The sequence below is a fragment of the Rhinichthys klamathensis genome, unplaced genomic scaffold (assembly GCF_029890125.1).
Source record: "Rhinichthys klamathensis goyatoka isolate OS25496 unplaced genomic scaffold, OSU_Roscu_1.1 h1tg000578l_1, whole genome shotgun sequence".
NCBI classification, from domain to species: Eukaryota; Metazoa; Chordata; class Actinopteri; order Cypriniformes; family Leuciscidae; genus Rhinichthys; species Rhinichthys klamathensis.
In genome coordinates, this window is record NW_026607042.1 from 1677499 (window position 1) to 1694998 (window position 17500).

Sequence of the window (17500 nt, forward strand, 5' to 3'; positions counted from 1 at the left end):
ATAAAAAAATACATTAAACAACATTTAACAAAGCTTTGCCATAAAAATGAAATAAAAATCAATCAGTAGCATTTCAGAACATAATGGACAAAATTAACCTAATTTCAATAGAAAACATGACTTAAATCAATATTTGCCATTCATTAAAAAAACACAAAAAAAAAAAACACCAATACCATCATTTCAATATATATACACACACACACAACCATCTTAGTTGTGCATTTCAATACAAAGTCATTTTTGTATTATTTTTACAGCACTCTTCTTAGTCAAAGGTTTTTTAGCTGGTGTAATAGGAGGCGTTGTTGGCTCAGATGGTCTTTTAACTGGAGACTTGGGTTCTGGAGTGCTTTGTGTCTCTGTGACACAGAGGACAGGGTTGATTTCATCGATATTAACTTCAAATAAATCCTCATCACTGGGATGAGCGGATGAAGCGTTTTCAATATTGGTGACTTCCAAACAGTTATTATATGTTAAAGTCAGTTCATCGGAGGATAGAAAGAGTTCTTCTATATCTTGTGAATCACAAGTTGACAGTTCAAGTTCTGGTGCTATGAATTTTGACAAAGTTGAGTTCGAAACCGTAAGAGAAGTTATTTGACTGTCTTGATTTATCTCAATTATTCCATTGCATTTTGTTATATAGCTTTTTGTGTTCCGTAGAATTTTGCAAGTCGGGCAACGGTGAAATTGCTGTTTGATGTTGAATTGTTCTTGTGATTTGTGGCATTTTGGACATTGTTTTTTAATGTTTATTTGCACCCCTATTGGCTTTTGTTTCACCACTGTATTAGGTAGAGAGGGTTCTTTACTGATTTTAGGGCCTTGACCAGGTGGGAAAACTTGGTCCTGTGCAATAGGTTCCATGGTTGTTTTCAGGGTTGTTGTGAGGCTCTTAAGGCTGTTGTACAGTCTAGTTTTAAGATTGGTAAAGGTGTAGGAGTTACCTAGTTGCAGTTTTGAAACTTGGTTTTCCCAAAGAGTAAGTTGAATTTCTCCAGATGGATCTTGCAAGGAACATTCTTGGATCTCACAGTCTGTACCCCAGGCCTTTACAGTAGTTGCGTTGTTTAGCTTGCATACTGTTGCAGATATTTTAGTGATCTGAAAATTTAAAGAAAATCGTACATGTACAATCAAAAATATACATCAATAAACATGATTACAAGGGAAATGTATACAACTGCTGTTGTGGTCATAAGAAGAGGAAATAGCCAAACTTTTCCACACATTAACCAATTTGAAACGCATTAATCATGTTTGTAAAGCATCTAGCAAAGATAACTGAGAAGCAGAGTAATCTTTGCCTGTGCATCTGAAAAATCTTTCACATTTTAGCATTTTTTTGAACGTCAGGCTACTTTAAAATGTTTTTCTCCCCATAAAAACGATTTTGCACAATCTACAGAGGGCTAATATATGTGATTGTACTACTCTCCAGAGCATTACTACAACAAGTAAACAACCCTGTAGGCTATTTACACAGTGAGAAGGTTGAAAAAAAACAGCTTACCAATTGTCGTGATCCCAGAGTTTTTGCTTCTTCTACAGTGAGTTTTTCTATCTCTTTTGGTGGTTTGTGGGGAAATGTAGACGTTGCGACTTCCACAGCAGTACTCCGATCACACTGAATGAAATATTCAGAATTATTGAGGCCTAAAGAATGAAAAAAGTGAGAATTGATATGGGCTTGTTTGTACAATGAATTTGAAAGGAATACGATTACTGAAAGTTTATCAGATAGAAAACAGGATTAAATAGCTAGACTACCACTTACTTGGCTTTTTTGTTATGTTTGACAGTTTAACCGCTGTCCGATTTAATGCTAATGTTGTCCAAGTTTGATGTTTTTCGTGCGCAAAGATGACAGCTTGGTGATATTCACTGCGACCTGTTTGCAAAGTTGCATTAAAAAACTTTGAGTTTGTTCTAGACAGTTGCACTCTGGAAACTGCATGAATGTAAACATAAATGCAGTTGTCAGATTCACTGGTCTCTGGTCTATTTAAATATTTGTTCATTTTTGCTGTTGCATGAAAAAAGAGGTTTGCAAGTGGTGTGATTTATAGTAGATTAGGCCTACTAGAACAGAAATTGACAATGCTTGGTATGCAATTAACAAACGATTCAATTAGGGTGATTGCAGGAATTAGTAATACATTCATCAAATTGCTGAGTTAATCATTTTAGAATTGGGAAGCTTGGTTTAGTGGAGGCAAGAAATGGATCTGAAAGTCTGCTGGAAATAATTGAAAGGTAAATTTACTTGTATAATGCCTTTTAGGGATGGAGAAATGAAGCCTCTTGAACTTAATTAAGCTTTACTCTGATTGTTTTGGGAAAATATTCAAAGCATCAGGAGCAGCAATAAACCTGGAGTGCAGCTCTGTGTATAATGATAGTGTATTGTTTGATGTGTAATGATATTTTGTTGCTTATTTGAGAATAAATAATTGTATACATTATGTAAATTCTTTAGGTTAGCTTTTACTAGTCTTTTTGGCAATATACCTCAACTAATTGATGTTGATCCAAATAATGTACTGTTAGAATAGTAACTATTTGTAATTTAACATTCATGTAGTAACTAATTAACTTCTATTTACAATTACAATTTATTTTTTAAAACAATTCTTAATGTTAGATAATACAAAAATGTTCATGTATTTTAATGTGATTTTATGGTTTACTATTATGATAAAATTACTTTTATTTATTGTCCACATGACGAGAAGGAAAAACTGATATTCAAGTCACTAAGTAAGTCTAATGTTTATGGGACTTAAAATAATTAAAAGATATGCATATGTACACATTCAAATGTTTAATGTCAGATCAGTTAATATTGTGGAGTTGGTCAAACCATTTCTTGTATGGAATTGAAAGTATTCTTTACTATATACTTTGCAATAAAATGTTGCCAGTGGTTGATCAATTGAATAGGCATTTGTGTTCTGTTTGAAGCTTTATGTATTTAACTTGAAATGTAAAAAAGGCAGCACAATTAAAAAAAATAGAGGTTTACCTAGACCACCACAAACATCTTATCATACCCTTCTGCTCTCCAGTTCACTACTTTACACACAATGCACAAACACATATATGAAGTTGAGAATTAACACATGGAGGCAAAAAAAAAAGAGGATACGACTATACATAGGAAGAAAACAACCAATTTATGTAACTGCTTACAATGCAATTAGAATAGTTGAAAGTCAATGACTGCTCATTTGTTCACAAACCTTTCTGGATATTTAAGACTTCAGGTAAGAATCAACATAGAATGAACAAAAACACATTTCTAATCCCAAAAGAAAGATTACAACAATGCTTATCTGGATAATAAAGGAATTGAAATGACAACTTAACACATTTTTTTTTTAAATTAAAGTTGTCCCACATGGGGCTTGAACCCACTATCTCTGGGTCAGATATCTGTCACTCATCTCATTGCACCACTTGGAAGTTGTGTTTTGGCCAAGATGCAGAAGATCCATAGTTCAAGTGAGAAGCAACTCAAAATGAAGAATTTTTAAATAAATTATCTGTGTGTTCTATTCTACTAGCTCCTTCACCTGGAACAGAAGCAACTTGTCCACCACTTAAAGCCTTATGGTTTAGCCTGATAACTGAAGAGCCACATTAGAAAGAATGGCATCTGGCTAGCATGCTAACCAATTAGTATGCTAAGCTAACTAAGATAAGGCAACAAACACAGGCTAGATCAACTGCAGAGAGGAAGATCTTTGGTATGGGGGCTACTATCAAAAACCTGTTCATCATTTCTGTGCAGCTCGGTCCAAAGATCATCTGATCACACGTTGGACTACTCACTACAAGTGTTTCATAATCAATTAATTTCATAATACACAATTTTAAAGTTGTCCCACACGGGACTCGAACCCACTATCTATGGGTTAGATGCCTGTCACTCATCTCGTTGAGCCACTTGCCAGACATGCATCCACACAGCTGCCGAAATTCAATATTTTCAAGAGAGAATCAAGTCAAAATTAAGAATTTTGAAGTAAATGGAGAACATTTTGTATTTAAAAAGTTTAGATTAAATCATCCAAAATTGGTCAGATTACTACTCATTACCATCACTACAAGTGTGCCAATTTTCTAACTTGTGGTTCATACGGCTGCCATTGACTACCCTTCTGGAAGAAGAACAACAATGAATTGGACGTAAAAGCACTGCATGTTGTGTGTGGCAGCTTCAGATGAGATCATTCTTATGCACAATGCCTGGAACAGATGCAACTTCTGCATCTTTTCCTGCCACAGTACCTCATGCGGTCTGGGCACATGTCACACTGAGTGGCGAACCCACGACGCTGAACATCGGGATCCGTGGTGTAACACGTTGAGCTAATCACTCATGCACGTTCACCAGCCTGCTGAGTAGAGGTTTCAGTGTGAGAATGAGTTCACAAAAAGTTCCATGACATGTTAACCAGATAAGCATGCTAAGCTAGCTTAATGCTAATTTAGCTTATAACGTGGTACATCCAATCCTGGCAAAATAGATATCGTCGGATTTGACATGATGCAAGGAATCGATAGACACCAATTTTATGATTTTTTGACAAACTGTTCACAAGTTACAGCCTCTGAACCAATGTTGGGTCGACCTTGTTAAATTTGCGACATCATAACTTTTTTTATTACAGTATAGCAAAAAAATCGGGAACAGTACTTCTGTGCGGCTCGGTCCGAAGATCATTTGAGCAAATTTTGGACAATTTTGGACAAATTTTGAAGGAGGAGTAGCGAAAAAACTGTTTTACATTCGCTCCAATATGGCGGCCAGTCACATTGTTGGAAAATGACAAATGAGATATCGTCTAAATCGGCATAAACCAAGGAACATAATGTCATAAAGAACTCAAAATTTGAACAATGTTTTCAAATGTTATAAGCGTTTTTTCAAAAAACAATGATATATCTGGAACACTAGGTGGCGCTGTGATCAAACTTCTCATGTCGCTTTAGGACATGGTGTCGGTCATCCCTACCAAATTGTGTGCTGATATGTCAAATAGTTTAAAAGATATTGCAATTTATGACAAAATTCAAAATGGCGGACACGTGGTACATCCCATCATGGCAAAATCGATATCCACGGATTCGGCATGATGCAAGGAATCCATAGATACCACAATTATGATTTTCTGACAAACTGTTCAAAAGTTATTGGCCAAAATAGCAATTTGTCATATCTCATGACCCGTAGGTGGCGCTATTCCCAACTTTGGCATGGGACCTCAGAACATGCTTCCGATGAAGTGTACCAATTTTCGTTTCGATTGATCAAACTTTGGCCGAGATACAGCCTCTTAGCCAATTTTGGGTGGACCTCGTTAAGTTTGCGACATTATAACTTTTTTTTTCCAGTATAACAAAAAAATCGGGAACAGTACTTTTATGCGGCTCAGTCTGAAGATCATTTGAGTGCATGTTTGGAGAAAATTGGACAAAATTTGAAGGAGGAGTAGCGAAATAACTGAATACTGTACATTTCAAAATGGCCACTACTGTAATGGGCGGGGTCTTAATGTAAGGTATTGGTTGTGATCAGCATGATGAGTGGAATCAGGTGTACTAAGTTTCATGTCTCTAGATCAAAGGGTTCAAAAGTTATAACCATTTCAATGTTGAATTTTTGAACTGGTGGTGGCGCTATAGAGATGGTCCTAGAGGGTCAAAAATTGGTCCAATTACTATTCATTAGCATCACTACAAGTGTGCCAAATTTCATCATTTTCCTATGTACGGTTCATAGGGCTGCCATAGACTTCCATTTGCGGAAGAAGAAGAAGAATAATAATAATTAAAGCTGCAAGCAGCCTTACGGGGCCAAGCCTTCAATGGTTCCATGGGTTCAAAAAGTACTTAAAAATACTTTGCTTTCAAAACTTTAAAAGAAACTTTAATAACCAAAGTATTCTTACTCATTAACTTCTTACCTCACAAAAGAAATGAGATCATCCAGCTGCCGAGGTTCAGTAGTAAAAAAGAGAATGAACTCAAAATAAAGACTTTGCATATAAATGAAACACACGTTGTATTTAATAGGAAGAAAGAATAGTACAATGCTTTTCAGTATGATAAAGAAATTGAAATGACACAACTTTATAAAGTTGTAAGACAAAGGACTTGAACCCACAATCTCTGGGTCATATGCCTGTCACTCATTGAGCCCCTGGGAAGTCATGTGTTTCCATAGATGTAGAAGTTCCATAGTTCAAATGAGAAATAACTCAAAATGAAGATTTAGTATTTAAATGGACAGCATGTTACGTTTAATGAGTTTAGTTGATATTATTGTGATTCACTGTTAGGTGGTTGTCCTGCACCTTTAACAAATAAAGTTAGTCCAAGATGCAGTATATAGATCAATAAAATATTATTTTACAACATTAAGATTAACAGGTTCTTGTAAGAATCTTACAATTCTGGACTTTTGGTACTACTTAGGATATTGAACTGCACTAAAGGAGAGAATGTTTTGTTTTTGCATGTGGGTCCTAAAGTCTGGAGCAGGTTTCCTGATAATATTCACTATTCTGTCAAACATTCCTAGTTTAATTGTAGATTAAACACTTCTCTTTAAACAAGAATTCACGCAATGCATTTTATAATCTTGTAATTTTGTTATATTAGATCTAATACATATATTTTTATGTTCTATTTTCAGTTTCTAAATTGTCATGGGCATATTAGATATTAGGTCATTAAGTTAATATTCAGAAAAAATACAAGTACTCCACAGCGACTCTAGGGGTCACTGTTTGACAAATGGAAATTTTGCATGGTGTGTCTTGATGTAATACAACACTATTAACTAAAGCTTAAAACAATTATTGAACCTGGTCTTTAAACTGTAGAAGTTTGTCAGTTTATAAATCCATTAACACCATATACCTAGCCTCCCTTTGTTCTACTAATGGTCACAATTGTGACCTGACGAATAATCAAGTTTTTTGTATGGATTTTGATATATATTTTTGACGTAATTGTTAAAGATTGTTTAATATCCTTATGTATTCATACATGTTATCTCAGGGAAAAGAAATTGGAATTACATGGGTTAACTGCCATATGCAACTGTAACCTATATTTTTGCTACAAGTACATTACTTTGACAGTCATCTTTGATAATGTCTTGTACAATTAAGTTTTTTTTTTTTATGCTGCCTAGAAACAATATTGTGAGAGGTGATAAAAATGTGAATTAAAAATAACGATTATTTTTAGTTTAAATACCATTTAGCACATTGGATAAAGTAAGCAAATTAGAGGGGGCCTTTGAAGTGATTTTAAAGCACCATTGTTGCATATTTAAATCTTTACAGAACAGAATACCAACCGTTTCTTTAGTTATTCACAATGACACTTATGGTTACACTACTTGCTTTTCCCAGTATGGTTTGTGAAACTAAACTTAGTGCCTAGTTAAGAATGGCTAGAAGAATGCACGCAACTTTCCAAATGTAAGATAAGCCCATGCAATAAAGGTCACATATTCCAAGAATTGACACACATTTGTTTTAATAAAAAAAAAAAATACATTAAACAACATTTAACAAAGCTTTGCCATAAAAATGAAATAAATCAATCAGTAGCATTTCAGAACATAATGGACAAAATTAACCTAATTTCAATAGAAAACATGACTTAAATCAATATTTGCCATTCATTAAAAAAAAAATAAAAAAAAAACACCAATACCATCATTTCAATATATATACACACACACACAACCATCTTAGTTGTGCATTGCAATACAAAGTCATTTTTGTATTATTTTTACAGCACTCTTCTTAGTCAAAGGTTTTTTAGCTGGTGTAATAGGAGGCGTTGTTGGCTCAGATGGTCTTTTAACTGGAGACTTGGGTTCTGGAGTGCTTTGTGTCTCTGTGACACAGAGGACAGGGTTGATTTCATCGATATTAACTTCAAATAAATCCTCATCACTGGGATGAGCGGATGAAGCGTTTTCAATATTGGTGACTTCCAAACAGTTATTATATGTTAAAGTCAGTTCATCGGAGGATAGAAAGAGTTCTTCTATATCTTGTGAATCACAAGTTGACAGTTCAAGTTCTGGTGCTATGAATTTTGACAAAGTTGAGTTCGAAACCGTAAGAGAAGTTATTTGACTGTCTTGATTTATCTCAATTATTCCATTGCATTTTGTTATATAGCTTTTTGTGTTCCGTAGAATTTTGCAAGTCGGGCAACGGTGAAATTGCTGTTTGATGTTGAATTGTTCTTGTGATTTGTGGCATTTTGGACATTGTTTTTTAATGTTTATTTGCACCCCTATTGGCTTTTGTTTCACCACTGTATTAGGTAGAGAGGGTTCTTTACTGATTTTAGGGCCTTGACCAGGTGGGAAAACTTGGTCCTGTGCAATAGGTTCCATGGTTGTTTTCAGGGTTGTTGTGAGGCTCTTAAGGCTGTTGTACAGTCTAGTTTTAAGATTGGTAAAGGTGTAGGAGTTACCTAGTTGCAGTTTTGAAACTTGGTTTTCCCAAAGAGTAAGTTGAATTTCTCCAGATGGATCTTGCAAGGAACATTCTTGGATCTCACAGTCTGCACCCCAGGCCTTTACAGTAGTTGCGTTGTTTAGCTTGCATACTGTTGCAGATATTTTAGTGATCTGAAAATTTAAAGAAAATCGTACATGTACAATCAAAAATATACATCAATAAACATGATTACAAGGGAAATGTATACAACTGCTGTTGTGGTCATAAGAAGAGGAAATAGCCAAACTTTTCCACACATTAACCAATTTGAAACGCATTAATCATGTTTGTAAAGCATCTAGCAAAGATAACTGAGAAGCAGAGTAATCTTTGCCTGTGCATCTGAAAAATCTTTCACATTTTAGCATTTTTTTGAACGTCAGGCTACTTTAAAATGTTTTTCTCCCCATAAAAACGATTTTGCACAATCAACAGAGGGCTAATATATGTGATTGTACTACTCTCCAGAGCATTACTACAACAAGTAAACAACCCTGTAGGCTATTTACACAGTGAGAAGGTTGAAAAAAAAACAGCTTACCAATTGTCGTGATCCCAGAGTTTTTGCTTCTTCTACAGTGAGTTTTTCTATCTCTTTTGGTGGTTTGTGGGGAAATGTAGATGTTGCGACTTCCACAGCAGTACTCCGATCACACTGAATGAAATATTCAGAATTATTGAGGCCTAAAGAATGAAAAAAGTGAGAATTGATATGTGCTTGTTTGTACAATGAATTTGAAAGGAATACGATTACTGAAAGTTTATCAGATAGAAAACAGGATTAAATAGCTAGACTACCACTTACTTGGCTTTTTTGTTATGTTTGACAGTTTAACCGCTGTCCGATTTAATGCTAATGTTGTCCAAGTTTGATGTTTTTCGTGCGCAAAGATGACAGCTTGGTGATATTCACTGCGACCTGTTTGCAAAGTTGCATTAAAAAACTTTGAGTTTGTTCTAGACAGTTGCACTCTGGAAACTGCATGAATGTAAACATAAATGCAGTTGTCAGATTCACTGGTCTCTGGTCTATTTAAATATTTGTTCATTTTTGCTGTTGCATGAAAAAAGAGGTTTGCAAGTGGTGTGATTTATAGTAGATTAGGCCTACTAGAACAGAAATTGACAATGCTTGGTATGCAATTAACAAACGATTCAATTAGGGTGATTGCAGGAATTAGTAATACATTCATCAAATTGCTGAGTTAATCATTTTAGAATTGGGAAGCTTGGTTTAGTGGAGGCAAGAAATGGATCTGAAAGTCTGCTGGAAATAATTGAAAGGTAAATTTACTTGTATAATGCCTTTTAGGGATGGAGAAATGAAGCCTCTTGAACTTAATTAAGCTTTACTCTGATTGTTTTGGGAAAATATTCAAAGCATCAGGAGCAGCAATAAACCTGGAGTGCAGCTCTGTGTATAATGATAGTGTATTGTTTGATGTGTAATGATATTTTGTTGCTTATTTGAGAATAAATAATTGTATACATTATGTAAATTCTTTAGGTTAGCTTTTACTAGTCTTTTTGGCAATATACCTCAACTAATTGATGTTGATCCAAATAATGTACTGTTAGAATAGTAACTATTTGTAATTTAACATTCATGTAGTAACTAATTAACTTCTATTTACAATTACAATTTATTTTTTAAAACAATTCTTAATGTTAGATAATACAAAAATGTTCATGTATTTTAATGTGATTTTATGGTTTACTATTATGATAAAATTACTTTTATTTATTGTCCACATGACGAGAAGGAAAAACTGATATTCAAGTCACTAAGTAAGTCTAATGTTTATGGGACTTAAAATAATTAAAAGATATGCATATGTACACATTCAAATGTTTAATGTCAGATCAGTTAATATTGTGGAGTTGGTCAAACCATTTCTTGTATGGAATTGAAAGTATTCTTTACTATATACTTTGCAATAAAATGTTGCCAGTGGTTGATCAATTGAATAGGCATTTGTGTTCTGTTTGAAGCTTTATGTATTTAACTTGAAATGTAAAAAAGGCAGCACAATTTAAAAAAATAGAGGTTTACCTAGACCACCACAAACATCTTATCATACCCTTCTGCTCTCCAGTTCACTACTTTACACACAATGCACAAACACATATATGAAGTTGAGAATTAACACATGGAGGCAAAAAAAAAAAAGAGGATACGACTATACATAGGAAGAAAACAACCAATTTATGTAACTGCTTACAATGCAATTAGAATAGTTGAAAGTCAATGACTGCTCATTTGTTCACAAACCTTTCTGGATATTTAAGACTTCAGGTAAGAATCAACATAGAATGAACAAAAACACATTTCTAATCCCAAAAGAAAGATTACAACAATGCTTATCTGGATAATAAAGGAATTGAAATGACAACTTAACACATTTTTTTTTTAAATTAAAGTTGTCCCACATGGGGCTTGAACCCACTATCTCTGGGTCAGATATCTGTCACTCATCTCATTGCACCACTTGGAAGTTGTGTTTTGGCCAAGATGCAGAAGATCCATAGTTCAAGTGAGAAGCAACTCAAAATGAAGAATTTTTAAATAAATTATCTGTGTGTTCTATTCTACTAGCTCCTTCACCTGGAACAGAAGCAACTTGTCCACCACTTAAAGCCTTATGGTTTAGCCTGATAACTGAAGAGCCACATTAGAAAGAATGGCATCTGGCTAGCATGCTAACCAATTAGTATGCTAAGCTAACTAAGATAAGGCAACAAACACAGGCTAGATCAACTGCAGAGAGGAAGATCTTTGGTATGGGGGCTACTATCAAAAACCTGTTCATCATTTCTGTGCAGCTCGGTCCAAAGATCATCTGATCACACGTTGGACTACTCACTACAAGTGTTTCATAATCAATTAATTTCATAATACACAATTTTAAAGTTGTCCCACACGGGACTCGAACCCACTATCTATGGGTTAGATGCCTGTCACTCATCTCGTTGAGCCACTTGCCAGACATGCATCCACACAGCTGCCGAAATTCAATATTTTCAAGAGAGAATCAAGTCAAAATTAAGAATTTTGAAGTAAATGGAGAACATTTTGTATTTAAAAAGTTTAGATTAAATCATCCAAAATTGGTCAGATTACTACTCATTACCATCACTACAAGTGTGCCAATTTTCTAACTTGTGGTTCATAGGGCTGCCATTGACTACCCTTCTGGAAGAAGAACAACAATGAATTGGACGTAAAAGCACTGCATGTTGTGTGTGGCAGCTTCAGATGAGATCATTCTTATGCACAATGCCTGGAACAGATGCAACTTCTGCATCTTTTCCTGCCACAGTACCTCATGCGGTCTGGGCACATGTCACACTGAGTGGCGAACCCACGACGCTGAACATCGGGATCCGTGGTGTAACACGTTGAGCTAATCACTCATGCACGTTCACCAGCCTGCTGAGTAGAGGTTTCAGTGTGAGAATGAGTTCACAAAAAGTTCCATGACATGTTAACCAGATAAGCATGCTAAGCTAGCTTAATGCTAATTTAGCTTATAACGTGGTACATCCAATCCTGGCAAAATAGATATCGTCGGATTTGACATGATGCAAGGAATCGATAGACACCAATTTTATGATTTTGTGACAAACTGTTCACAAGTTACAGCCTCTGAACCAATGTTGGGTCGACCTTGTTAAATTTGCGACATCATAACTTTTTTTTTTCCAGTATAGCAAAAAAATCGGGAACAGTACTTCTGTGCGGCTCGGTCCGAAGATCATTTGAGCAAATTTTGGACAATTTTGGACAAATTTTGAAGGAGAAGTAGCGAAAAAACTGTTTTACATTTGCTCCAATATGGCGGCCAGTCACATTGTTGGAAAATAGCATATGAGATATCGTTGAAATCGGCATAAGCCAAGGAATATATTGACATAAAGAAATCAAATTTCAAGCAATGATAGCAAAAGTTATAAGCGTTTTTTTAAAAAAACAATGATATATCTGGAACACTAGGTGGCGCTGTGATCAAACTTCTCAGGTACCTCCGGGCCATGCTAATGGTGATCCATACCAAATTTGGTGAAGAAATTTCAAATAGTTTAAAAGATATTGCAAATTATGACAAAATTCAAAATGGCGGACACGGGGTACATCCCATCATGGCAAAATCGATATCCATGGATTCGGCATGATGCAAGGAATCCATAGATACCACAATTATGATTTTCTGACAAAGTGTTCAAAAGTTATTGGCCAAAATAGCATTTTTCCATATCTCATGACCCGTAGGTGGCGCTGTTCCTGACTTTGGCAGGGTCCCTCAGATCATGCTTACGATTAAGCGTACCAATTTTCGTATCGATTGATCAAACTTTGGCCAAGATACAGCCTCTTAGCCAATTTTGGGTGGACCTCGTTAAGTTTGCGACAGTACAACTTTTTTTTTCCAGTATAACAAAAAAATCGGGAACAGTACTTTTATGCGGCTCAGTCCGAAGATCATTTGAGCACATGGTTGGAGAAAATTGGACAAAATTTGAAGGAGGAGTAGCGAAATAACTGAATACTGTACATTTCAAAATGGCCACTACTGTAATGGGCGGGGTCTTAATGTAAGGTATTGGTTGTGATCAGCATGATGAGTGGAATCAGGTGTACTAAGTTTCATGTCTCTAGATCAAAGGGTTCAAAAGTTATAACCATTTCAATGTTGAATTTTTGAACTGGTGGTGGCGCTATAGAGTTGGTCCTAGAGGGTCAAAAATTGGTCCAATTACTATTCATTAGCATCACTACAAGTGTGCCAAATTTCATCATTTTCCTACTTACGGTTCATAGGGCTGCCATAGACTCCCATTCACGGAATAATAATAATAAGAAAACCAACAGATACAATAGGTGCCTCTGCACCTTCGGTGCTTGGCCCCTAATAAGAAAACCAACAGATACAATAGGTGCCTCTGCACCTTCGGTGCTTGGCCCCTAATAAGAAAACCAACAGATACAATAGGTGCCTCTGCACCTTCGGTGCTTGGCCCCTAAAAACTAACAGATACAATAGGTGCCTCTGCACCTTCGGTGCTTGGCCCCTAAAAACTAACAGATACAATAGGTGCCTCTGCACCTTCGGTGCTTGGCCCCTAATAAGAAAACTAACAGATACAATAGGTGCCTCTGCACCTTCGGTGCTTGGCCCCTAATAAATAGCTGCAAGCAGCAACACGGGGCCAAGCCCTGCAAGGCACCGCAATTAGAACAATTACAGCAAAGTTCAAAGGCTTGGCACCGCAATTAGAACAAGTACAGCAAAGTTCAAAGGCTTGGCACCGCAAGCAGAACAAGTACTGCAAACTGCAAGTACAGCAAGCACAGCAAGCATAGCAAATACAGCAAGTACAACAAGTACAGCAAGTACAGCAAGTACAGCAAGCACAGCAAGTACAGCAAGTACAGCAGCGCATCAAGCATTTAAGCACCAACAGCAGAGCAGAGCCAGAAGGAATTGAAATGACAACTTTATACAGAATTTTAAAGTCATCCCACATGGGACTCGAACCCACGACCAGAATGGTTCGGGATTCGAGATGCATGGTTTAGCTGATTGCGCCACTCAGAGGACATGAATTTCAAAACAGCAGAGGAGAGGGTTCAGTGTGAGAATGAGTTCACAAAAAAGTTCCATGACATGTTATCCAGATTTGCATGCTAAGCTAGCGCAATGCTAATATATCTTATGGTTAGCCTGATATGTAAAGAGCCACAATGTATTGTTCAACTATAATGTTCTGCTGTAACGTCACTGTGATTTTTTGAAAAAAAAAAACTGCTCAAATGTAGCTCAAAACTAATATAGTTATTTAAATATCTCATGACCTGTACGGGGTGCTATTCCTTAATTTAGAATGGTCCCTCATATCATTTTGCAATGAAGGGCAAGGGTTAGTCTCTGAAGCAATTTTGGGTTGACCTTGTTAAAGTTGTGACATCATAATTATTGAATGAAGATAAACATAAATATACGTTTCTGTGTTGCTCAGATGGAAGATAATCTGCTCTATTTTTTGTAGGAATTTATCTAACGTTGAATGAGAAGTAGCAAAGAACTGAAAACTGTACTTTTTCTAAATGTGCAGTAATGTAAAGGGTTAAGTCTTAATGCTTTTTACTGTTTGCAATCACCTTAATGAGAGGAATACTTTTTGTAGTGTGGTCATGTGCCACACGGGATTTGAACCCATGATCAAGAAGGGCTCAGGGTTTGTAGCATGTGGGTCAACAGCTCACACCACTCAGAGGATGCTGAAATGGAACGCTGCAGAGGAGAGGCTTCAGTGTAAAAATAATAATTATTAATGATTGGTTAAGTGGTGTAATTAGTGTAATGCAATTAGTGTAATTAAGTGGAGTAATTAGTGAGGTTTATAAGGCTGGCAAACAAGGAGACTTGTTTCTGTGTTTCTTGACAAGGTGAGTTTAAGCAGGTCATAGATTAAGCAATCTCATTTGAAATTATATCAGTGTGCTGTTCCAATTCTTCTGTATGAAACTAAGAGTTAGGTTGTTGAAAGTATTTTAGACATCTTAATTGTGTGTGTTTTGAATGAATGTTGACAAAATGGCTGCTCTCATGAAGGGCTGCCACATGCTTTCTACAAACATTTAATATTAATAGCCCTGTTCATGCTAAAAAGTATGCAATGGTGATAGTGCTTTAAATAAGTTTGGTTAAAAAGTTTAGCACAATTTTAATGTAAATTTTTTACATTACTTTGTTAAAGTATGTTGAATTTTGAAATTGAATAGGCACGTGATGTTGATTTTGGACAAACTATTTATTTAATGTTTGTGCAGGTGCACTGCACATGTCTGCTACAATTAATACTTGGTTAATAAGACAATCTGAATGTTTGTTTAATAATATAACTTAATGTCTGTTTTATAATAATGATAATAATAAACTAGACAAAGTTCGTCGAGACAAATTTTAAGTTGGCTTGTGAAAGTTTGGAACAGAAAGTTTTAAGTTAAAGTTAGTTTATAGTTTAAAGTAGTTTATAGTGTAAATTAGTTTATAGTTTAAAATAGTCTAAATTTTAAATTAGTTTGAATTTTAAAGTAGTTTAAAGTTAAATTAGTTTAAATTAGTCTAAAGTTTAAATTAGTTTGAAATTTAACAGTTTAAAGTGTAAAAGTATAGTTTCAAGTAATTTAAAGTTGCTACAGTGTTTCTAGTGGGTTGCTAAGGTGTTCTGGATGGTTGCTAGGGTGTTGCTAGGGTGTTGCTAGGGTGTTGCTAGGGTGTTGCTAGGGTGTTGCTAGGGTGTTGCTAGGGTGTTGCTAGGGTGTTGCTAGGGTGTTGCTAGGGTGTTGCTAGGGTGTTGCTAGGGTGTTGCTAGGGTGTTGCTAGGGTGTTGCTAGGGTGTTGCTAGGGTGTTGCTAGGTGGTTGCTAGGTGGTTGCTAGGTGGTTGCTAGGAGGTTTTGGGTGGTTTCTAGGGTATTGCTAGGCGGTTGCTAGGGTGTTCTGGGTTGTTGCTATGGTGTTAAGCGGTTGGTAGGGTATTCTGTGTGGTTGCTATGGTGTTGCTAGGGGGTTGATAGGGTGTTCTGGGTGGTTGCTATGGTGTTACTAGGCAGTTGCATGTCATGGGCTGTCCTACACCATAGTAAGTCAACTTTGGGCTGCTCCTGCCCCCCAGGGGTGCAACTTTTACTCCACTGTGAGGTATTTTCTTACAGAGCCTGTCAGCCTTTTCAAATGTGGTATATTACAAGTTTCTGAGAAATCATCGCTATTTAGTATGGCCTACGGCCTACAGTTGCTAGGGTGCTGTAACTGGTTGCTATGGTGTGTGAATTTAGAGTTTATGAGTTTAAATGAGTAAGTGTCCAGAGTTTATTAATTTATGAGTTTAATAGTTTTATGAGAGTTTATAAGAGTATGAGTTTATGAATTTAGAGTTTATGAGCTAGAGTTTATAAGTTTAAATGAGTCTAAGAGTTCGGGTTTAGAGTTTATTAATTTATTATGAGTTTAAGAGTTTAAGATTAGATAGATAAGTGTCATATATAGACAGGGGCGTAGAATTTAGTTGGGACGCTAGGGACGTGTCCCTACCAATATCCAGTGACACTGATATATCCCTAGCAATAATTTCGATCAAAACTTAAAATATATTTATAAATTGATTAGGGCAGGGCAAAAAAAATAGATTTTTCGATTAATCGTTTTTTAAAATGTGGTCGATTCAAAATCGATTCTTTCTATTTTTTTCCATATTAAGGACTCGCGGTGGTGCTGCGTCTTCTCTCTCTGCACTAGGCAAGCGCTGAATATTCACTTGCACAATCGGGCCAGCATTGCACCGTAACTAAAGTTTATCATTGATTTTACCAGTTTAAACATTCAAGCAATGTTAAACCATGCTGTGCTCGCGCACTCTCAGATGTCTTTCACTGCGTGCACGTTAATAAAGCCTAAATCCGCCTCACAAACAGCTCGCCAGAAACAAAAGTTTTATCACTGGATTATATCGCTTTACTGTAACAGTTAAAAACACGCAAAATTATGTCAATACTGTCTTGGTTAGTAACCTCGTAAAGACAGTCGGTTATGTCTTAAATTAGCATCAAAATCCTGTCCATTCATTGTATGCATTTAGTGTATAAGCTAGTGTACCTAAAATAAAGAGTTTTACTGTGTATACAGGTTTGTGGCTCTTAATTTATTTGTATTAATTAACCACTAGTAAACTTGTCCACTGTTCTTTTTTTTTTTTTTTATAAATATAGGATTTGTATTACATCTATATTCATTATAGTCAAAGAATATAATCAAGAATGAAATCAGGAATCAAGAATCGAAATTGAAAATCGAATCGAGAATCAAAATTGAATCAATCTGAGAGCTTTCGAATCGAAATTGAACATGTGAATCGATACCCAGCCCTAAAATTGATGTCCCCGTCCCCACCA